The 25172-nt window shown below is 35.9% G+C and overlaps 1 long non-coding RNA gene and 1 pseudogene across 1 annotated transcript in view; one reads left to right on the forward strand and one right to left on the reverse strand.

Moving 5' to 3' along the window:
- Positions 1–2191, reverse strand: part of LOC110257598 — an 803392-nt gene extending 801201 nt beyond the window's left edge. Inside the window, exon 1 of the long non-coding RNA XR_002340440.1 lies at positions 2050–2191. This is a non-coding gene — a long non-coding RNA (uncharacterized LOC110257598). The remainder of the gene's footprint in view (positions 1–2049) is intronic.
- LOC100524290 lies at positions 2282–3635 on the forward strand (annotated as a pseudogene).

Consider the following 25172-nt stretch of genomic DNA (forward strand, 5'->3'; position numbering starts at 1 on the left):
GAACCTCCATATGCCCTGGGTACGGCTCTAAAAAGCAAAAAAATTAAATTAAAATAAATAAAATAAATAAAACTGTGGTACCTCAAAGTGTAATCTATTCAGTGTGTCATATAGTAACTAGGACTATTACCTCCAGTTCTTTGGACTCTAGAATTTTATAAATTACGTAAGTTTGCATTAACATTTTGGCAGCTACAACACACTGTTGGCTGATTTTGAACTTGTAATCAACTAAAACACCTGTCGTTTTCTTATGAACATCTATTAAGCCAGGTTCCTCAACATTTTGTACTACACTAGTTGATTATTAAGTCCAAATTCATTTCATCCCTGTTGAACAAATGACCCATGTCCACTTGTTGAAAAATTAGAAAACCCAGCAAGATGAGCAAGAATATAAATTAAGTCATCACTTTATCCCAAACATTAAAGACAACTGCCATTTACATTTTGGCAAATATTTTCCCAATTGTCTTTTCTATACACACATATGCTGGCTATTGGAGCTTTATGTGAATTTTTGTATACAAACACAAAATGTGATTATAAATACTCCTATGATCTACCATTTCTTTAAGTTGCACTTTGTGAATGCCTTTAAAAATGTTAAGATACCTGTATATTCAATACTTTTCTTTGAAATGGATTCACACTATTCCAGTTTTAGATGTTACATTGTTCCAACATCTATGGCTCTGTAACAAATCATTTCAAAATGCAGTGACTTAAAACAACAATATTTATTTTGCTCACAAATCTGCAATTTGGAGGATCTCAACTTGTCTGTTCTAGTTAGAATCAGCTCTTTTGGCTCAAAGGCTGGAGGCTGAAACCATCTGAAATCTCATTCCCTTATATAACTAGTAGATGCTGGCTGTCGGCAGCAATCTTAACTGGGGCTATTAGGTGACCTAAGGATTTTTATATTAAATCCTTAATAAATCTGGAATTTTGGTGTATCGGAAGAAGTAGAAAAATACATTTTTATCTAAATAATTGTCTCCTGAAAACTATTTTAAAATTCATCATTTCTCCTATTATTTATTTTTCATATACCAAATAAATAAGTATACTAGTTTCTAGTTTATTTTTATCATACTGTCTATTCTAACATATTTGTCGATCAAGCTATTCTATTTATCAATGTACTACTACACAAGCTATTCTATTTATCAATGTATTACTACACTATTCTAGATACTGCTGCTTTATGAACAATGATATGTAACGTTTCTTGTTTCTTAAAGCCATTTGAGAATCTGATGAAAGGTTTAGATTCTCTACCAAAAAAAAAAAACCAAAAATCACATATGTGCATACACACAATTGTTTTCATTCAATTTCCTGCAATTACCCATTTCCGATACCCATATAAGGGGTATGAAAGATGCTCTGTCCACCCTCACTCCTTTCACCGCCCAGTCCTTCAGGCCCCCATGTTGTCAACTGCAACAGGGAGTGGATAGACCTGGCTTCCCATCAGGGTGGGGCCACAGACTCAAAAGCCATCCATCCTCTGGAGTTAACTTCATTCTAATGCCCTCTTGTAAAAGAGCTTGACCTCCCCAGCCCACCAGAATTTTTGTCTTGTGCGGATGTGTCTATACACATATGTATACTGTAGAATCAAAACAATAACGGAGTCGAGGCCAAAATGCAGATGGCTAAAGCAGGCATATTAACAAAAACACGAAATTAAACTCACCTAGCATTAGCTTTAGGAACTTATAGCTCTTCTCAGAAATGAGCAGAGGATGCTAGCCAATCCACAAACGCCAAGCCTCTTCATACCGTCTTTGGTCTTCCTTGCTCCTAACTCAGCTACCCTGCCCCAAATAAGGAAGACCACCAGGCAACCAATCAGCTGAAAATGACAAATAACTTCCGCATTTACTCCAGAAAAACCCTTTACCCTGTAAGCAACAGGGAATGCATTGCTCCTGTAGTCTTGGCGTTTCCCAGTTTTCCAGGTGGGAAGCCTTGCAAATAAACTCATCTTTCTGCTTTGTTTTACTCAGTGTGCAGAATTTGTTTTTTGACAATACATACCTGCCCTGCGTGCTCATAAGAACCAGAATAGAGGTCTGTACTGAATGATGCAGTCCACGCCCACAAAACGAAATGGCAGATGACAGAAAATTTTCCCTAAAAAACGCGGGTGGGAGTGTTGGCTGAGTGACGGGAGATCGCTCTGCGCTGTATTGTCTCGCGATGGGTTGGCGAGTCTCACGCTGAACTCTCAGGAGAAGCAGGAAGTAGCGTGCCTGCGCACTCTTAACTCATACCCGCAGTGGCAGGTTGGCTGGCGACTGTGTGGCCGAGGCAGTTAGTGCGGAAGCCACTGCACCCCTGGGGACACGCCACCGCGAGCAGCACCTTAGTCAAGACCTCAGAGATCAAAGCCGCTATGGCTCGGACTAAAAAAGAGACCACGGCACAGCACTTAGGGCTGCTTACGGCTCGCTCTGCTAAGGTTCACAGAGAACTCATTACTCCAGAAGGTGGTAGAGTTGGTGCGCCAGAGCGTTTTGATGTGGCCAGGACAGGTGATGCTTGAATTGGATTTGGGGTTTTTCTATTTCTGGGGAAGTCAACCCAGCTCAGAAACTTGGCCAATGTATACTTCCAGGTGGCAGCCTGAATTTACTACTCTGACCACTTTACCTGGTATCCTCAAATGCAAAGGTGCCAAGATCCAGCTCCTGGATCTCCCAGGTCTTATTGAGGGTGCCAAAGATGGGAAAGTTGGACGCCATCAAGATATTTCAGTGGCCCGAACGTGTGTAGCTTGCTCCTGATTTTTCTGAATGTCCTGAAACCTTTGAGAGCTAGGAAGATAATTGAAAACAATCTGGGAGGCTTTGGTACTGGCTTGAAGAACAAACCCTCTATTATTAGCTTTAAAAAGAAGGATAAGGGAAACATTCATTTCAAGGCCGCTGCCATCAGAGTGAGCTGGATGCTGAAACCGAAGAGCTTTCTAAGAAATTTGTAATGCCGATGTGATGGTGTCACGATGTCACAGCAGATGGCTTCGCTGAATCGACGGAAGGAAACAGTTTACATCCCCTGTATCTATGTGTTAGTTAAATAAGATTGTTCACATAACTGCTGAGAAATTATATATCATCTGTAAAATTCCTCACTGTACCCATCTGTGCCCATCACTGCTGGAATTTTGATGACTTGTTGGAGTATACTTGCCTGGGAGTATCTGAAACTGGTTAGGACTCACACCAGACCCAAAGGCCAGTTCCCACAGTGTACATCCCCGGTGTGGTGCTGCCTTACCCCTGGACCATGGTGGAGGATTTCTGCTGAAAATTCACAAAAATCTTATCAAAGAATTTAAATACACTCTGGTCTTGGGTTTCTCAGTGAAACATACCAAAAAAACAGTTGACGGCCTTATGTTGGGGGACGAGGATGTCATTCACCTGCTGAAACCGTCCCCTTTCCCCATCTGCTGGGTCAACCACAGCAGGTTTCCCCTTGAGCTAACATCCTACCTCAAGCCCCTCTGGCTTTGGATCAGGCCATTGGAGAGAAATGGAGGCACCCGAACTGGAACATCACTTATCTACATGTCACCTTGTACATGGAACTACATAAAGGAACAGGTAGGAATTTTTTAAATAATGACCATATTCAGTAGTATTTCATAAATATATATGTGGGAATTCATAATTAAGGTGGTCATAGGATCATAAACATTTTTGAAATCTTGTTCAGGGCATGAATATGCAAATCTGCAAATATGTAAACAAGGACACCTTTACCTGAGGTGAGACTAATAAATGTTTAATGAATTCTTGAGTGACATAACCTTTCAGTAACAGTGCTTTCTCTGATTTTAATGCTTGCATGTAGGACACATCAGTAATTACTTATTTAAACTTTCATCTTCCATCATCTAATTAATGGGAAAAAAAGACAAATCTAGGAGTTCCTGTCGTGGCTCAGTGGTTAACGAATCTGACTAGGAACCATGAGGTTGTGGGTTCGATCCCTAGCCTCGCTCAGTGGGTTGAGGATCGGTGTTGCTGTGAGCTGTGGTGTAGGTTGCAGATGTGGCTCGGATCCTGCTTTGCTGTGGCTCTGGCGTAGGGTGGCAGCTACAGCTCTGATTGGACCCCTAGCCTAGGAACCTCCATATGCCGTGGGAGCAGCCCAAGAAATGGCAAAAAGACAAAAAAAAAAAAAAGACAAATCTGAATATATTCTATTATTGAAGAGAAAGATAAAATATTAAAACTTCCAAAGAAAAAAAATTTATGAAAGCTCATTTAGGAAGAGCATTGTGGAGTTCCTGTTGTGGCTCAACAGAAATGAATCCAATTAATATCCATAAGCATGCAGGTTCGATCCCTGGCCCTGCTCAGTGGGTTAAGGATCCAGTGTTGTCACAAGCTGTGGTGTAGGTTTTAGTCGCAGCTGGGATCCTATGTTGCTGTTGTTATTTTTAACAATACCTGTATTTGCAGAGATGTATTAATATAAATATAAGCTTTATGGCGACCAAAATATTTCCTGTTCTATTTATGAATATGATCAGTAGGAACTGCTACAAAACAGAAAAAAGGTAAATGCTTAAAATATTCAATTCTAGAAAGTGTCTGTGACCTTTCGTGCCTTGTGCCACATGATGAATTATTCATAGAACATTGATAAGTGACATATAGTCTTATACACAGTGGATCAAATCATTGAGCTGGGAGACGGTTGATTGTAATTCTTATTTTGTCTCTGCTATTACCTGTGTGACCCTGGCCCATTCATTCATTCATTCATTTATTCATCCACTCTGCCAAGCAATGAGATATAGCAATTAACAAAATGTCCCCAACTTCATAAAGCCTAAGTCCAGTCATTTAACTTCTATTCAAGTCATTTAATTTCTAGTCAAGATGCATAATTTCTTTAGTCTCAAGTGTTCTCATTTTTGAAATGAAAGAGCTGGGTATTTATAATATCCTGTCAAAGACTCCTGAGTCTTCATCAATAAAACATGTGCTTTCAGTCATGTTCTCTATAATGATTGCAGGTTGTCCTGAGTTATGCATACCACGTTGTTGCAAAATCCCTGTGGGACTACAAGCAATGGTTGCTTGAGCCAGTTAGCATTTTTGCTATATAGTATATCAAATACTACCACAATACTCACTAAACAATGCATGTGTCTATCCCATAATCATGACCTCTTTAAGTTCCACTCCTAACTCAGAGTATTCCAACCAGTGTGAACTGTGCGAGTGTGAGAAGGTAGCAAATCCCAGCAGCTTTAGAGTAGTCTGAAAAATGCTCTGGTAGGCTAGGGCACCTAGCTTGTGGTCTCCTAAAGCAAGCAGCCTCATCTGTTGCCTTTTATGGATTGTATATATATATATATCTTTTTCTAGGTATGCAATGATGTGAAAGAAATTACGAAGTACTGCTCAAACCAACCAATAGTTATAAAGTCAATAGTGCAAAAATTACAAGATAGATTAAGAAAAAAGTAAATTATAAGCACAGAATAAAATTAGGAAATAGTCTCTGTCAAGTTCTAAAAAGTCTTTTAAAGCACTGACACTAATTTAATATTATCTGTATAAAATTGGCACCAACAGATCTTAGACTGTTTCAGGGAGTCTAAAACTGTGCATAAATATGACATCAAATCCAAAGTGAAGGAGTAAGCAGGCATCTTCTGTCAAAATCTTAAGCTATAAGAGTTCCATTGTGGCTCAGCGGGTTAAGAATCCTACTAGTATCCATGAGAATGTGGGTTTGATCTCTGGCCTCGTTCAGTGGGTTAAGGATTGGCGTTGCTGCAGACTGTGGTGTAGGTGGCAGATGCGGCTTGGATCTGACATGGCTGTGGCTGTTGCCATGGCTGTGGTGTAGTCTGGCAGCTGCAGCTCTAACTGAACCCCTAGCCCGAGAACTTCCACATGCTGCAGGTGTGGCCCTAGAAACAGAAAAACTTAAACTATAAATTAATAATTTCAGTTTATGAGACAGTATCCCCTTTCCTTTTATTTAATATGTTTATAAATATCTTTCTCTAAAGGGGCTATAAATAACATTTATATTTGTAAATAACATATACTACCAAATATAAATAATATATACTAAATATAAATTCCTCTGATTATATCCATGGGCCCTTCAGAGATCATTGTTTTTAAAGCTTTCTTCATCTGACTTAAATACAAGTAAATAAGTTAGAACAAAGCCCTGATTTATATAGAAATCCTGTTGGTCCTACCACCTCTCAAGTCACTCAAACATGTCCACGTCCTCATTCTCACAGTTGCCACCTTACGTCTAGTTTTCATGTCTGTCATCCAGTTCACATCCCCATTGTTTTCAGAATGCTTCCTTGTCCTCTGCAAGATATTTTGAAGGATCCACTTTGTCTATAGAGGTGGTTTCACAGGAAGAATGTACATCTACTATAATCACAAATTGTTTTAGGAAGAATTAGTATGTTTTTCAAGTGGATTTTTTTTAAGTAAGTAACACTGGTCAGCTGAGTAAAGTCAAAGTGTCTTGATATGGCACACAAGGTCCTTCTTGATAAGCCCTCAGCATTTCTCTTGAGACTCATTTCCTATCATTCATATTTTAAACAATTCTAAACAGTTTATGGTTCCCCCTAAGAATCAGTACATCAAATACTGGTGTATTTTTAAACATGTTTTAAATTTTTCTATAATATCCTCCATCTCCACTTGTCACAGTGTTCAATTACACATCTCTGATCTTCACAGATAATCACTCCTCACACCCTCCATGTTTTTTTATACCTGCTGCTCTCACGACAGAGATAAAAGTATGCTTATGTCCATCTTACCTGTTAAATAGGATTTCTTTTGAGTATAGACCTTGTGAATTGTATCTTATTCACCCAGCATAAGGCCAAGCACATTAGGTAAATGATAAATATTCATGAAATTAAAGGAAAATCTTTCCTATTTTTTCATAATATTCTTTGAAGCTTTAAAAGTCTAGTTATAATTGAGGATCCTTGTAGATAACATGATGTCAACCTTGAAAATATATTCTCAACTCCTTATGAAATTAGTAACATGCAAGTTCAATGTAGTAAATAAAAGATTTTAAGTTATAATCCCAGTATCCAAAATTCCTTATTCATTTTGGCAATGACTATGAAGCAGGCAGTGTGCTAGTTACTGAGATTGAAAGATAAATAAGAGTGAGTCCCTAGAACCTTCAGTTCAAAAATATATCTGTTTATCTATATTCATGAAGCCTACTCAAACTTTTCTCAAATACTTGTGAAAATAAAGGGAAAAAATAATGGCTCAATATCCTCAATTACTAAGATAAATAACAATACCAGTTTCTGAAAGGAAGTGGATGTAAACTGGTAATTTTCAAAGTTTTAGATAATGTCATACCTTGCCTTTGTTTCACAAAATACCCAGCCTGCAGTAACAGAGCATATACTTCAGGATTCTGAGAAAATTATTTTAGTCCTAAATTCTACATGTAGCTATAACAGGGAAGCCATCTCCAGGGGGATTTCCTGACAACGCTAGCTTTTATCATCTTTTTTAAAAGAAAACAGTGTAAAGAGAGCTTCTTGTTCCCAGAATTTTCCAGAAAAAACAACTGTCAGTATTTCTTCTGAAGGCACTAACATGGGTCATATGCCAACTTCTGAATCAATCACTGTGGCCAAGAGAATTAAATGAGTTAATTGGCCAGACTTAGGTTATATCTGTGGGCCTGGAGAGAGAGCAGTAAGAGCAAGAGGTCATCCATACCTAAACCACACAGACTGAGAGTGGGCTCTTGCAAATATAATCAAGTCGATATCTAAAAAGAAAGAGAAAACTATGCTGAAAATCAAAACAACACAGTCTGTTATAGAGCAAGAAGAGAAAAGACTTCCACATCAACATCTTTCTGTGCTCTGCTTTCAGGCTTATTCCTCACTAAGAATGTGAAGACTGTATTATTGTGGTACCAGGTATAATAGATATGGAAAATAATGTCTTGTTACAGTAAGACAGGTATAATAAAATAAAAACAGGTTTGACCTCACAGACTCCATAGGAATGTCGTGGAGGAAGTTCACGTCGTGGCTCAGTGGAAACGAATCTGACTAGTATCCATGAAGATGCCGGTTCAATCCCTGGCCTCGTTTAGTGAATCAGGGATCCGGCATTGCCTGTGAGCTGAGGTATAGGTGGCAGACGCGGCTTGGATCCCGAATTGCTGTGGTGTGGCTGTGGCCAGCAGCTGTAGCTCTAATTCTACCTCTAGTCTAGGAACTTCCATATGCCGCAGGTGTGGCCCTAAAAAGAGAAAGAAGGAAGGAAGGAAGGAAGGAAGGAAAGAAAAAGAAAGAAAGAAAGTGACATTTAGCCAATGTCACTGTGATGAACATATATGGGTAAACATATAGCCATGAACATGTATATACGTAAATATAAACACAAAGTATTCACTCGGTTGAAGTTGCAAGGATGCTGGGTATCCAAGCTAAAGCAGGTGAGAGTAGAAAACAACCCCTGTGGAAGTATGGGGAAATTAAAATGTTGCACAATATCTGGTAGCTAGAGTTAGGAACATTTTTATATTGAAGAAAAATGGGAGTTGAAGGGAAAGCCTGCTAGAACTTGAGTCTGGACCTTTAAGGGAGGGTCACAAAATTCCTTACAAAAAGCCAAATAGTAAATCTCTCAGGCTTTATGGGTCTCTGTCACATATCTCCTTTCTTCTCTTTTTGAGCAACTGTTTAAAAGGGTAAAAATCATTCTTAGCTCAAAGCTGTCAGCCTAGAAGAGGTGAGAGGTTGGAGATGTAGCCATGTGACCAGATTCTAAAGCCAAGCTGCGAGGATGAGTCTGCAGTAACTCCAATATCTTTGTCACATCACTTCTAGCTTCCCATCTAGCATCCCTTTTCACCTTCTTTCTTACTTAGACATCCCCAATTTTCCTCAGCTAAAAACTCTCCAGTTGAAATCACTTGCCTTCTCAGACTGCCTTGGAAGTCGTCGCATATATAACTGGTCAAGAAGATAAGTAGAAAGTGTTTAGTGGAATTTCTAGCAATTCATATACAGGTGTAAGTATAGTTGATATGCTTCCCTGACCTTTGCTGTTTTTACTTCCCTTTCATCCTAAATATCAAAAATGCATGAGGTCCTTGAGGATGAAAATCATATGCCAATGATGAAAGAAGCTTATACATGTATGATTTCATGGATAGCCTGCATTCAGACTCTCTATTCTGTGAGAAAAAAAAAATGATCTTTATTTGATTAAACCATTTCAGCTGGCATGATCCAGTCACCTTTACTCTTCTCACTGATTCTGTTACAAAAGCCAGAAGCAGTAATAACTGATGCATCATTTCAATGGGGTGGGGTGGGTTGAAATGTTGTTATGAGACGTTAGTAGGCTCTGGTCTGAAGCAAAGATTCACGTAAAGGTAATGACAATTCTCTAAAAGGAAAAGCATAAAAGAGAGGAAAAGGAATGAGAGGGTCATAGGGTGGTAGGTTGAGAAAGGGAGGAAAGGAGGGAAAAGGCTTAAAATACAATCAAATACGTCAGCATACAACACTTAGAATATTTGTGAAGAAAGCCAGCCATCAGAATAAAAATCAAAGCATTGATTTTCTATGTATTTTATCGGAAAGTCCAAACTTTAAAAATAAAAATGTTTAGCTATTCACAGGCAAAAATGACGACATAATATCCATTAAATGCAAATACACCTTTTGAAACAAAAAACAAAGAGGAATGACACAAAGAAGTTACACAATGACACATACAATATGATGACACAAAAATTGTGAAAACGCATATGGTGGTATATTTGTCATAAATAAGTACATGCAAAGTGAAGGTATGAATTTTGCATAGGGTTGAGAAAAAATTCAAGTGACTTGCTATTTCTGGGAGAAGGGGAGGAAGGAAAATGTGATTGACAAACGGTCTTCAGGAGGTTTCAATAGTATGTTATTTCATTAAAGATTTTAAAAATCACGAATAGAGGAATGGGAGTTTCTATTGTGGCTCAGCGGTAACAAACCCAACTAGTGTCCATAAGGACTCAAGTTTGATCCCTGGCCTCACTCACTGGATTAAGGATCCAGTGTTGCTGTAAGCTGTGGTATAGGTTGCAGCCGTGGCTCGGATCCCACGTTGCTGTGGCTGTGGCTCAGGCCGGCAGCTGCAGCCCTGATTCAAACCCTAGCCCGGGAACTCCCATATGCCACAAGTTGTGGCCTCTAAAAAAAAAAATTAAAAAAAAAAAAAAGGAATAGAGGAGTGTTTAGAATTGATAGAGCCGGCTCAGGCATACTTGAAAATAAAATTTTCTGTGTATTTAAAATATGTTACTACAGTGATGAATACATGTCATTATACATTTGTCCAAACCTATGTGTGATACCATGACTGAGTCATAATGTAAATAAATTATGGACTTTGGGCGATGATGTGTCATTGTAGGTTCATCAGTTGTAATAAGTATCCTCGTCTGGTGGGGATGTTGAGAATGGGAGGAATATGCATGTGTGAGAGCAAGGCACAGATGAAAGCCTCTATACCTTCCTCTCAAATTTATTGTGTATCTAAAACTGCTCAAAAACAATAAAGCCTTTAAAAACATATAGTATGTTCCTGCTGTAGTACAGCAGGGGGTTAAGGATCTGGCATTGTCTGTGTGGTGGCACTGGTTCGATCCCCTGCCCGGTGCACTGGGTTAAGAATCTGGCGTGGCCACAGCTGTCATATAGGTCACAGCTGCAGCTCAGATTCGATCCCTGGCCTGGGAACTTCCATATACCATGGGAGTGGCCAAAAAAGAAAAAAATATGTATATAGCATTTTTAAATAAAAGATATTCCAGATTAGAAAAAATAGTAAAAGGCAGTATCTCTTCTGCTTTTTCACAATATTTACATAAAAAAATTGAATTAAAAGTGAAACACATTAAAAGAAATAAAATACATTCATGTTCATATAGCAATTAATACACCAAAAGAATATAATAGTTACAAATGTGGATATACTTAACAACCTAGCTTCAAGAGCATAAGGGAAGAAATGGCAGCACTATAGACAGAAATTAAAAACCCCACAATCACAATAGGAAGATTTAACACACTGCTCAAAAATGAACAAACCAAGTAAATAAAAATAAATGAGGACACGGATTTCTTTGTAATATGAATAACAAAAAATATAAATGTAGAAATCTGCTAGTAAAAGCAGCATTCACATGTACACATAGAACATTTATAAACATTGACTGTGTATTTGTTCTTAAACGTTACATGATTAATGACTATGAAAAGATACTTGATCTCTGTAGTAATTTCCAAATTTCAGAAATGCACATTAAAATCATAATGATATTGACAAGCACTGGAAAGGTTAGAAAGAAATGAATACTCTGATGGTAGGAGTGGAGAGTTATAAGAAAGCAACTTTGCAATGCATTTTAACAATGTCTATTATAACCAAAACGTACATATTCCATGATGAGTCAGTTAAACTTTTAGATATTTATATTAATAAAACACTTTTGCATCCACATAATGAGATGTTTATTGCAGCATGGGGGAAAAACAATTTTACTGAAAGTTTCACTGATAGAGAAATGGTGAATTAAATGTGATATATGCAACAGTTTAAAAAATGAATTGAATTAGCTCTGCATAGAGCATGAACTTAACCCAATATATATTGTGAAGAGAGCACGAGAAAATGATAAGGTACAAATCCCTTACTATAAACATGCATTAAATAAATGACTCTATATATTTTCTCTAGTGCAGCACAACAAGTGCGTTCATAACATTCACTGTATCTGGGAAATAGGTATATGACCAAGTAAGTAATAACATTTCCATTTTTTCTCATTTTTAAGAGTATATTCATGCCATAATTGTATGGTTAAATCCATTTTACATCAATACCTAAGAAATATTCCTGCCTAAATAGTTGATCCTAAATCTAATCAAGTTTTTAGAGCCAACTCCCAATTACAGGAAATTATCAGACAAAAAAACAAGTTAAACGAACCACAAAGAAGCAAATAAAAATTCCGTTTTTTTACGACAAGCCAGTGTTACAAAGGGAGAAAAATGGTGGGGTGGGAGTTGGAGGGAATAGGGCAGTGAGAAAAACTAATCTGGATTTTTCAAGAGTCTTAAAAAGCAACACTAATTTGTTGATGTTAATTGAAACAAAACAGTATAAAGACATTTTAGTGAGTCATGGAAATTTGAAAATGTATAATAGCAACAACAAAAGGGATAGATAAGGCAAATGTGATAAAATCATTATCATTATTGAATTTTGGTGATGGATATATTTTCTATTTTCAGTACATTTTTGTATTGAATTTTAAATAAAATACATTTAATATAGCAGTTTCCTAAAATATCAATTATTGTAGAAAATATAAAATATCTAGGTTTTTAGCAAAAAATAATAAATAGGAATAACTGGAAAACCTACATAATAAAATTTTTTTAATTTGCTAAATGTCTAAAACAAAACTCAAAAAGCATTTCATGTTCCTAGCTACAAAAGTAAGATATTAGAGTGGATAAAGAAGATTTGGTGTGTACATACCAGGGAATATTACTCAGCCATAAAAAATAATGGAATAATGCCGTATGCAGCAACACGGATAGACCTAGAAATCATCATACTAAGTTAGACAGTGAAAGAAAACATCACATGATATATCACTTATATGTGGACTCTTTAAAAAAAAGATACAAATTAACTTATTTGCAGAATAGAAAAAGACTCACAGACTTTGAAAACAAACTTATGGTTACCAAAGGGGACAGTTGGGGGCACGGACTGCGGGTGTGGGATTGGCATATGCACACTCTGGTATATGGAATGACTGGTCAATGGGTACCTGCTGTACAGCACAGGGATCTCTACCCAATATTCTGTGATAATCTATGTGGGAAAAGAATCTGAAAAAGAATGGATATGTGATTATGTATAATCACTTTGTTGTACAGCAGAAATCACTTCATTGTACATCAGAAATTATCACAATATTGTAAATCAAGTATACTTCAATAAAACTTTTAAAAATGAAAGAGGAGTTCCCGTCGTCGTGGCAGTGGTTAACGAATATGGCTAGGAACCATGAGGTTGCGGGTTCGATCCCTGCCCTTGCTCAGTGGGTTAAGGATCCGGCGTTGCCGTGAGCTATGGTGTAGGTTGCAGACGCGGCTCGGATCCCACGTTGCTGTGGCTCTGGTGTAGGCCGGTGGCTACAGCTCCAATTGGACCCCTAGCCTGGGAACCTCCATATGCCGCGGGAGCGGCCCAAGAAATAGCAAAAAGACCAAAAAATAAAAAATAAAAATAAAAATGAAAGAAAGTAGAATACTATAAAGATGCCAGTTCTCTCCACAATAATGCTGTTCCTATAAATATCCCAAAGGACTCTTTATCAAACTTCAAAAATTGTAATAATTTTTTTCTGAAAGAATAATATAATGGAAGAATATAATAAAGTAATAGATGGAAGAAAATAGCACAGATAATTTTGAAAACCACATCAAATGATAACAATCTTAAACTTCCAGATATTATAAAATTATAATAAACTGTGAAGAGCATACGTATAGAGAAAGACTAATAGAACAGATGGAAAGTACAGAACAGATTTCCCTAGCATTTTTTAAAAGCGGCGTTTGTAATTCTCAGTATAAGATTGGATGATCAAACAACTTTTTGTAACAAACAGTCAAATTGTTAGGAAATGATTAAGTTAAATCCCTTTTTTATACTATTTAGAGAAATAAATTCCAAAGACTTTCCAGTAAATTAAAAATACCCCCAAAATCTAGACATTGCAAAAAGGGAGATTTAGTACAGAGAATTGGTTTTTCCTGTGCTGGGATAACTGAAAAGCCGTAAATATGAATCAAAATGTAGCAACAGCAGGAAGATATTATTATTCCCTTGTGATTGAGGGACAAAGAGTTGTAGCAGTATTACCAGGGCCCAAAGATAAAGGAGGAAAATACCAAGGAAAGATGTTAACTAGAATAACAAAGTTAAACGTTCATATGGCAAAATTATAAAAATAATTTGAGGCTAATAGGATGGAGGAAAATGTGTGCAGCATAAGCAAAATATTGAATATATAAATAACTTAAAAGATAATTTGCAAAAGAAGAAATTAGAAATTTTTTAATGTTCAGCGTTATGTACCAGAAATAAAATAATGCAAATTAAACCACAAAGAAGCCTATAGCGTATATATAAATAGTTTCTGATAATTGTTCCCTCCTCTTACACCTCTGGGCCTAGAGATGGTAATAACAACACTGTTGCCAGCCCTACTTTCCCTCACTAGTCTTTGTGGCCTTTTTCCATCCTACCTATGCCTTTGAAATTCGCCCCGTTGTATAAAAAACAAATATATAAATTCAAATATCTAGAAGTATCCTAATTTGAATGTGCTGTTTGCCCTTGGGACTCAAATTGAAAAATTTAGTGCACGTAAAACCTGCTGATTCCCCCTCCCCCTCTCTTCCCCCCCCCCAAAAAAAAGCACGGAAATGGGTTGTGGTTTCTAGGTTTAACCTATATTTGGACTAAGGTCAATATTCACTTTGTTACTTTATCTCTGAAGTCTGCTAGTCTAACTGAAAATGCTCATTTGGGATGAAATCAAGTATCCAAAGTCATCAAGAATTCTGAGTATTTTTCTTTCCCCACCATAGGATTTCCCTGTAAATGGCCACAGGCCCCTGTGTGAAAAGCTAGGAGGGAAGTTCACAGTACATACTTATTACTGCCACAACCCCTTTATAAAGGAGCTGCCCGTTTATTTGTCATGATTCCATCGTTAATTAGCTACCTGCAATAGTTCGTAAATGAGATAGTCCTAATTGCCATTATGGGTGCAGCTTGCTTTTAGATCACCCATGCTTGCTTTGCCTCTGTTGATTAATTATCTCTTGTTTGTCCTCCACAACCATGTGATACTGAAATTCTCATGGAAATCAGGGAGCCCTTTTCATCTGTAGTGTCTCTCGTGGAGATAAAAATTCCTGTTTTGCTGATGTTTGCTGAACTGTGTTCAGAGATAACTTATGGTAGCTTTGATATTTTGTTGGTTGATATTTTTATGTCTGTCAACAAGTAAGACTGAATATCTCTGCCTTAGAGAAAACAAATTACTAAGCGTCTCTGAAAGATGTTGGCGTGCCACTCACAATTTATTTCTCATGGCCTAGAGGAAAAGAATGTCATGTAGTTCATCTTTGGAGATATACTAAGGGGGTCATTTATACATAGTAAATCTACTACAATTTTGGATTAGTTTTGTTAGTGATGTTAACATGTTTTACTGATAAGCTTTCATGGAGAATTCGAGGGAAAGTAAAATTCAAAGATTGCCACTGTGTCTGTGGCTCGAGAAGGTTTGCAAGGTGGGGGAAAGGACCGTGGGAACCAATTTTTCTGTTTTGTATGTGTGAATTTTCGGGTGCCTGTTAGATGTATAAACCGTAGAAAAACCATATGATCTGGAGTTCAGGGATATTCAAGGTTTAAAGGTACAAGACTGAGAGTCAACACAATTTAGATGGTATGTAGAGCCACAGGACTGGATAAAATGATCTATTGAGAAAGGGTAAGGAGAATAGAGGAAAAAGGCTAAACTCTGATCCCTGGGGCACTCAAATTCTCAGAAGTTAAGAATAAAAGAAGGAACTAGAAAAGTAATATGACAGGGAGCAGCCATTGAAAAAGTGTAGTAGTGGGAAAGTCAAGAAAATAAAGTGGGGAAGGAAATAATGGCTAATTGTGTCTAATGCTGTTGAAAAATGGAGTTAAGATAAAGAGAGAAAAGTTATCAAGAGATTAGCAACATGCAAGAACTATTTCACTGGGTTGATCAGAAGATAGCCCACCTGGAGTCTATGAAGTGGGAAGGGAAAATGAGACCACGCAGAAAGCAAAGAAAGCTTTCTTTAATAAGTCTTGCTGTCAAAAGATACACAAAAGTATTGCAATACAAAATAGGATTTGCAGGCAGGAAAAGAGACAATTTTGTTTTTGCTTTTGTTTAAAGATGGCAAGTGATGAAGCATGTTTTTATGCTGATGTAAGCTGATATTTTAAGAATGAGAACTGTTGGCCAGATATGAAAGACTGAAGAGACTTTCTTCTGGGGGAACAATGTGTAAGAAAGCCCAAGGGGACAATAAATAAGCTTAAATAAGCTTAATACTATTCGAGAAGTAGCTCACTAATTTGCCAAAAGTTTGAGGGAAGTAGGAGTCAGGAGCTAAGTGTTGTTGCTAAGGGCAACATGTGCTTTTATACCTGATTTCTTATGCCTGATTTTTGAGTTAACTCTTGGGGAAAGTTTCAAATTTGCACATAATTTACCAAGAGGAATAACAAATAAAATACTGTCTCCTATAAATTCCATATAGTCAGTTGTCTCTCAGAGAACCCTTAACTTTCATAGCTAGCCTATGGTTGCGATGGAACAAATGTAGCGTCAACATTAATGTGGATATTTTCATGTCAGTTAACAAGTAAAAGGAAAGTGGAACAATGAAGATCTATGTCTCAATCTTACTTGGTCAATAATATGAGAGACTTCTTTGTTGTATCACATAATAGTTTTTTTTTTAATTGGAAGTATATTTACTTAATTTTGGGTATTTACAATGTAATGGCTACATACATAACACTTTAAATTTAATCTGTTAATTTAATTAATTAAAGTGTTAATTTTATTCTTAGCATTTTTCTATCATTTTCTTAAGTTAAAACAGTCAACAAGGAGTTCCCGTCGTGGCTCAGTGGTTAACAAATCCGACTAGGAACCATGAGGTTGCAGGTTTGATCCCTGGCCTTGCTTGGTGGGTTAAGGATCTGGCATTGCTGTGAGTTGTGGTGTAGGTGCAGACACGGCTTGGATCCCCCGTTGCTGTGGCCCTGGTGTAGGTCGGCGGCTACAGGCTCCAATTCGACCCCTAGCCTGGGAACCTCCATATGCCAAGAGAGTGGCCCAAGAAATGGCAAAAAGACAAAAAAAAAAAAAAAAAAGTCAACAAAACAGTAATTCAAGTTCTGATTAGTCCTTGTTTCTAGCATTTGCCACTTTCCATACTGCAAATATTCTCAATTTCAAGCTACCAACATTACATTACTAAATGCTGAGTTGACCAAGGGTATACACTAGCACTCCATTATATGGTATTTTCCAAAAGGTAGACACCACAGGTATTAACAACCTCAAGATAATTGTAAAATGTAGTCTAATAATTAGGATGTAATGAGTTTTGAGTACTTACTACCATTGTTTTAAACCTAATGCATTTAATTATAAGTTTATATAATAATCTCTGTAAAATTTTAATAATGTCTGGATTTAACAACCAGCTCACAAAATTCTTAAAAGTATAGCTCTTAAGCTGGTACAAACCAGCTTTTTCACACCATTGTATAGCGGCCATATGATACACTGCTTCACAGGCCATGCTAAGAGTGTTCGGTATCAAGCTAAGTGCAAAGGGAAGCTGTTGTGCGTTTTAAACATTCAAAAGTAGAGTATAGAATAGTAAGAAGAATTAGACCCACAGAAATATAACTAGTGTGTTCAATAAATTCTTGTTGGTTGCTTAGTGCTTCAACAAAATTGGAGAATTCAGAACCATGTTTTGATGGCAGGAGGTATTACATTGGAATGTGTCACAAATGGTTGGAACTAAATGATTTTTAAAAATCCCTTCCAGCTTAGTTATTCTGTGATTCTCCATGACTGTATCAACTCTTGGGGATATGAAAGTATAGAGCCCACAGCTGAGGCTCATAAGAAAAATCTTGGATAACTGATGCTTCAAGCCCAGTAGATTTCAGTAGAAGGCATGCTGGCCTCAACTATAACAAGTGGTTTTGCTAGTTCTAAAATCTTCTCATAAATCTGGTATAATTAAAAAATCAGTAATGTGGAAAATAAGATGTTACTCGTGGGTTTCCAGAACTAAACTGAAAATGTGTGAATGGTACTTACAATAAAAGGTGAAAATAAAATTTGTTTTTATTGCTATAAAGCTAATGAAAAAATACTTTAGGGAAAGAAATGAAGTCATCATTATTTTGCTGGTACATGCCATTCCTAGCAGAGGAAGAAGAGGTAAAATCACTCCACAGTTAAAAGATAGCTTGACCAAATCTGAAATTTTGCTAAATATTTAGGAAAACCAAAATTAAACTGCAGAATTAAAAGATGTGATTTCTACACCTGTGACACTAAGCAAACTGGTTGTTTTCAGTGTAGCTCTCAAAAGTGGTTTGATGGGAGCCAAAGTGTCTTTTGGCTTGCAAGCCTAAGTGATAAATTGCTCTGCCAGCATGATCTCCCTCTCCAAGCCCCACAGAAGCCTTTCATTACACTGTCAGTGACAGTTGGTTAACAAGCCTAGATAATCAAGCCAAAAACTACTCTTATTAAAAGTTTAAGCCTTTTTGAAAATGCTGAAAATAATTTGAAAAGTGTTCTTTGTAGTGAAATAATATTGTAAATGATTAATCACAAATATAACTGTGGGTATGAGATAGAAATCTTTTTTTTTAAACTAGAGGAGCATGATGATTAAAGGTGAAATCTCAAGAGATAAATTGAAATTCTATTTAACTTTTTCAAATTATTACTTTCAAAAGTTATAATTTTTTTGCAATTAAGATTAGATAATACTCTAAAGAATGTAGATTAACTTACCTATTTTTCATAATTTAGCTATACATTTAAGAACCTCAGTTACTGTACCTTTCTCACATTCCTTATTGATTCACATATAGAAAGGGCAGCATAACAAAGTTATTCTTGTTAAAATATTATTATTGATAAAAAGCCCTAATAAGTATTCATTACTCAGCATTGACAAACAGAGATATCTAACCTAACATACTAATACAGAAGAATAAGAGACCTAACTAGAAGCATAAAAGTTAAAAAATAGAATGAACTGATTTGCATAAGATGATTTAATATTGAAAAACAGTATTCCCAAAACTCCTTTTCTGCCTAATCCTATATCATTAGTTTAAAAAGGATTACCAGCTATTTTGAGTAATTCATTAGCTAAAAAGTTTGTTGTTGCATGGTCATGAGTATATGATACATCATGTTATGTCACCCACAGATAACATGTAGCATGACTAGTTTTCACTATAGGCACTTCTTAACCATCCCTTTAATTTTCCTGTATAGTACTTCTTTATTTGATAGTAGAATTAATTCTCATCAATTTTCTTTAGAAGTCAGTCCTGTTTTTCAAGTGTCTGATTCAGAGAGACCGTGACTCTATGCACAGATTCTTAATGAGCACATGGCTATGAATTATCCATATGGCTTAGAGATAACAGCCAGCGAGGAAAGAAATGATGGGGAGAATGGTAGCAAGTGGTTGCATCAACAATTGATTTGAAAGAAGGTCCTTGTCATGAGTGCATGAGTGAGTTGGCAGAATCATTGTCTAGTTTGTGACTCTCTGTTAGAATATTAAAGATTTTTGAGCCATAAGGAAACTTAAGTATTTAGTATTAAGGCTTCAAAACGAGATTACATGAAAAATAAGGATACATACTACTGACATGATCAGGTATATTTTAATAATGAGAAATTATTAAAGAATGAGGTATATTTCTCTAAATCAGCAAGTTGTGCATAGTAATTGTAAACACCAAGGATTTTGTTCTACCAAATAAATAAGAAAATCCACATAGTAAATATTCAAGAGTGGGACTGTGATTGAGAGAGAGGATAATGAAGTCACCTCAAATGTCCTTCCATACATGAAATATCATTTATGAGTAAGCTTCATGCTGTAACCCAGCAATTTCCACTTTGAGAAACTTTTCCTAAAGAAATAATTAGATATATATGCCAAGATTTATACGTAATGAGTTTCTTAGAAGTAATTAGAACAAAGATACTGTTAGCAACCTAAATATTAAACAAATAGGAATGGTTAAATCAGTCATGATTTATCTATAAAATGAATCACCGTGCAGTTATTTTAAATGATGTTAACAATAATATTGAAAAACAAGTTATTTTTAGTAATATGTTCTTAAATGGTAAAATTTGCACATGAGATTATTTAGCTAAGTTTTAAATATATGTGTGTGTGTATATATATACATGTATATATCTCATCTCATTTATATTTTGATATATGTATAACCAACTTAATTTGCTGTACCCCTAAAACTAACACAACTTTGTAAGTCAAATATACTCCAGTAAAATTTTTAAAAACATAAATAAGTAGTTTGTCAGCTCCTTAATAAGTTAAACAGAGTTACCATAAAAAAATTATATACAAATTATACAAATACACATATAGTGAAAAATGTGTACCTAAAATTAACAGCTGTGTCTGGGTGGTGATTATTTGTGTCTTTATTCTTTTATCTTTATTTTTTCTTTCTGCATATTTATAATTTTCCATATGTGTTCTATTTTTATGTTAATATTCACTGAAAAATCTGCTAAAGGACTTTTAATAGATTTTTAATATATTTTCCATATTTTTATATATAGATACTTAGTTATTTTATATATTTTTAAATATATTTAGAAAGTACATTGATTTGATTTGATTTGAAAGTTGAGGTTCTAAATGATCCTAAGAATCATAAATCAGAGGTATAGCCAATGCTGGAATGAATGCTAGAATGAATGACTCTGGAAATCCATAGGGTCAGCTTAAAGTATTTCTGTAAGTTGCAAGCTAAGAATAACCTGGAGTCTTCAAGTAGTTTGGGACACTAGTACACTAAATCATGCAGGCACTTCTTTGACAAGTTCATTATGAGAGGATTGCAATGGTTGCTAATGCCTAAATATCCATAATTAGAGAATGCACCCCTCCCTTCACATCCTGAGCAACTAAGGGGATGCACTAAGAGGTCGGCAAGTGGATGTGGGAATCTAAGCAGCAGATGGCTCTGGTGGTCTTCAGCAGGTGCTCATTTACATATTGACCATAACCTCCCTTGCCTTTTCCCCAGCATGGCAACATGCTCTGGCTTGAATGCACATTTAGACCAAAAGCTGGCAGTCTAGAGACAAATGCACTGAATATAGAGTCTTAGGTTTGATTTATGATCCTGGCCCTTATGTTAAGTACATGCACAGTCTTAAACATCTCTTAAACTTTGGGAATGCTTTTTTTGTCTCAGTCAAATTTCCTGGTCCTAATATCCATACAGAGATTAAAGGGAACTAATGGAAAATTTTGCTTGGGAGGACTTGGATTTCACCTTAAGTCACTGATATTTTATGAGCCTAATTTGGGAAAGAAATAAAATGGTGCAGTGGGTGAAACCCCAAAAATTGGAGGTCAGGAGATCTGGTCCTATCTGTCAATAGTCATACTATGACCTTCAAAATATATAATTTTTTCCATCCTCAATTTATCAATGTGCAAAGGTGGATAGAAGAAATGAGAAAAAGATAGGAATTAAGCTATACTGTCTTTAAGATCTTATTAAAGTATAAAATGCTTTGATCATGTTCTATGAAGTAAGTAATCTAGTAGCCTTTTTTTTGAAAAACTAGATTTATTCTGGAATTTTAAATGACTATGATATGTTAATAGGGATATGTAACATCATTGAAATAAAGTATATATATATATATATATATATATATATAATTGGACATAATAATGAACAAATACTTTGCCAACACATTTTATCTACAAATAGAAAATAATTGATAGATCCCTTAGGTTATTTTTCTCTTTTAATACTAGTTAAATATAAGGGTTCCTTCTTGTCTATAATATTTTCCTATGTTATTAATATCATATTATATATATTAATATCATAATATAGCATTAATATCATACAAAGCCTATAGTATCATAAGTTTTTGTCATTATGATCCTTTCAGATAGCAAAAATATTTTCTAATTCAATTTAGTCTTTAGAGTACCAATAAAACTTTTGAAATAGATTAATTCAATATTAGAATTTTAAAGAGACTATTCAGACTATCTAAAACATGTTTCATGTAAAGTGACTAGCTTTTCTTCCAGTCACAGCTATTTATTTAGTACCTTTCAAGTCAGGTCACTTCATAACCTGTGTATTATAAAATCAAATTAATTATGAAAAAATTCTCCTTGGAAAAGTAATAAAATCATCTAGACATTTGATATCATAGTGAAATGTGTTATCACATATCACATAAAAAATTAAATGCAAACTTTTATTTAAAGTTTATTCACTTAGTCTAGTGAGTGTATGCAGCACTGCAGTAGGCATTAAAGGATAAACATTTGAGAGGAAAAAATTATAATCTCAATTTCTTTGTATTGTTCTTTAGTCTTTATCATACACTGATCTTTGTGATTGTAACGGCGTCTTATCTCTTGAGAATTTTTAGTTATTTGGAACTTTGGAAAATATAGAAAAATTTCTTATGCAAAAACCAGCTTAAATTAATATTAGAGATCACAAAGAATCCTACCAACCTAAATTATTTTTATTCTAGGATAGAAAAAAATAAACAGCTTTCAAATACAGTACAGGCGAGCCATTTTGAGTATGAATTGTGTCATCTCCTAGAAGGATAATGTCTTTCATGTTGAGTTTTTGTAGATTTTAGAGAGAAGATGACAGTGAATCATGCTCAAAGGTGACAAACCTTTTAACAAAGTTTTTTTATTTGCTATCGAAATGCATTTCAGTCCCAGAAAGAAAATAGTGATGAGATTCTGAAATCTGAACAAGTTATCAAGTTTTCAAGCAAGTATAACAATACAGTAAAACTATATAGGAAAAAAATGCTCAAAACCTTGTGAACAGTTCTTTTCTTTGGCAATAGTTGTTTCATATTGAAAGAAAATCAAGAGTTTCCCTATTACTGAGCTTTGAATATTTTTTGAAGAACTAAGTGTGTAAACTTTTCCAAAACCTGCTCTCCAGATGCAATTGAATTGGTTTTTAAGTTTTCTAAAGTTGACATTGAGAAAGGCCAAATCTGTCGGAACTGGAAGCATTTTTAAATAGTGATATAAAACTCAGTTGTATTATTTCAGGTAAATAAATACAACACATTTATGCATAAGTGCAGGAAATAAATCATTTGATTATTACAAGAACGTAAAATGTTTGCCATTAGCTCTCTTAAAAGGCTAGATGGAATTAATGCATAAATAATTACATCAAAGATAACAAATCAATTCCAGTGGTCCAGTTAAGAGGACTAAATGACCACTTCTGACCATCTTTTACTCAGATTGGCATTTCATGTTTTCTCATTTTTCTTCCTGATATTTAAATTAATCCTGACAGGTAGCCAGTTTTAAAACTTAACTTCTGGGAGTTCCTGTCGTGGCGCAGTGGTTAACGAATCCGACTAGGAACCATGAGGTTGCGGGTTCGGTCCCTGCCCTTGCTCATTGGGTTAAAGATCCGGCGTTGCCGTGAGCTGTGGTGTAGGTTGCAGACGCGGCTCGGATCCTGCGTTGCTGTGGCTCTGGTGTAGGCTGGCAGCTACAGCTTCGATTAGACCCCTAGCCTGGGAACCTCCATATGCCGCGGGAGCGGCCCAAGAAATAGCAACAACAACAAAAGACAAAAAAAAATAAAAAATAAAAATAAAAAAAATAAAACTTAACTTCTTTTTCTAATAGAAAAACTTGCAACAAAATTATTTAAAATAGGAGTTCCTGTCGTGGCGCAGTGGTTGGCGAATCCGACTAGGAACTATGAGGTTGCGGGTTCGATCCCTGCCCTTGCTCAGTGGGTTGAGGATCCGGCGTTGCCGTGGGCTGTGGTGTGGGTCGCAGACGCGGCTTGGATCCTGCATTGCTGTGGCTCTGGCGTAGGCTGACGGCTGCAGCTCCGGTTGGACCCCTAGCCTGGGAACCTCCATGTGCCGCGGGAGCGGCCCAAGAAATGGCAAGAAGACAAAAAAATATATATATTTAAAATAATAATAGTAATTATAAAAATTTACATAATATCATATAATTTAAAAACAATTTTATATTGATCATTTAATTTTAAGGTATCCCTTTAAAGTCTTTATTGATATATTATTACAAACCATTTTGTTTCTTAAAGATAGGTTGCTATGCATACAGAACTTATATGAAGTTGTTTCTACGATAGTAAGGATTAAGTTGTTCAGATTTATCGCTGTATCTTCTACCTTTCATGCATATTCAAAGAGTAAAATTGAACTGCTAAATAAGTCTACCAACAAGAAAATTAAGATTAAACAATTAAATATAGGAGTTCCCATCGTGGCACAGCAGAAATGAATCCAACTAGAAACTGTGAGGTTGCGGGTTTGATCCCTGGCTTTGCTCAGTGGGTTAAGGATCCAGCGTTGCTTTGAGCTGTGGTGTAGGTCACAGACGCGGCTCTGATCTGGCGTTTCTGCGGCTCTGGCGTAGGTTGGCAGCTGTAGTTCCAATTAGACCCCTAGCCTGGCAATCTCCATATGCCGCAGTTGCAGCCTTCAAAACAGACAAAAAACACAAAATTAAATATATATACCTCCACATTTGGTAGCGATATTTCATGAAAGTAGACATTTTTGTAATCAATCTCAAGAATAACAGAAACGGAGAACTAGAGAGAGAGAGAGCAGAGAAATCCATTTTTTTTTCCTCCTTCAGAAATGGCTTAGATTTCATTTTTGACACAAAGAAACAGAAGAATAATATGAAACATTTCACTTTGACAGACTTAATATCTTAAAAAGAAAGGCAAAATGTGACAAGTATTTTAACAAAAGTGAACAAGGACTCTCTTTAATTTGGAGCTGCACCGTGAATCACAATGCAAGAACTTACAGCTGGAGAAGACAGATAGGGTAATTGTCCTCGCAATAAATATCTTCTCAAGAGCTTTTAGAAATAGCGCTCCCCTCTGTGGATTATATCTTATACATCAGCATCATCTTAACGACAGATGGCAAATACCACAAGGGAAGTTTAGAAACTGGACAAGAGAAAAGAGAATGAAGAAAAATCTTCTGAAGTTGCATGAAAAAAAATCTATGGAGGGAGTGGGAGGAGGCAAACTTTAAACTCTCTTTTGCTGCTTAATTGACTAGACTGTGTTTCCTCTCAGGATATACTGAGTTGAGCAATTCCTATTCGCAAC

Source organism: Sus scrofa, chromosome 18, assembly GCF_000003025.6.
Source record: "Sus scrofa isolate TJ Tabasco breed Duroc chromosome 18, Sscrofa11.1, whole genome shotgun sequence".
In the NCBI taxonomy this organism is placed as follows: Eukaryota; Metazoa; Chordata; class Mammalia; order Artiodactyla; family Suidae; genus Sus; species Sus scrofa.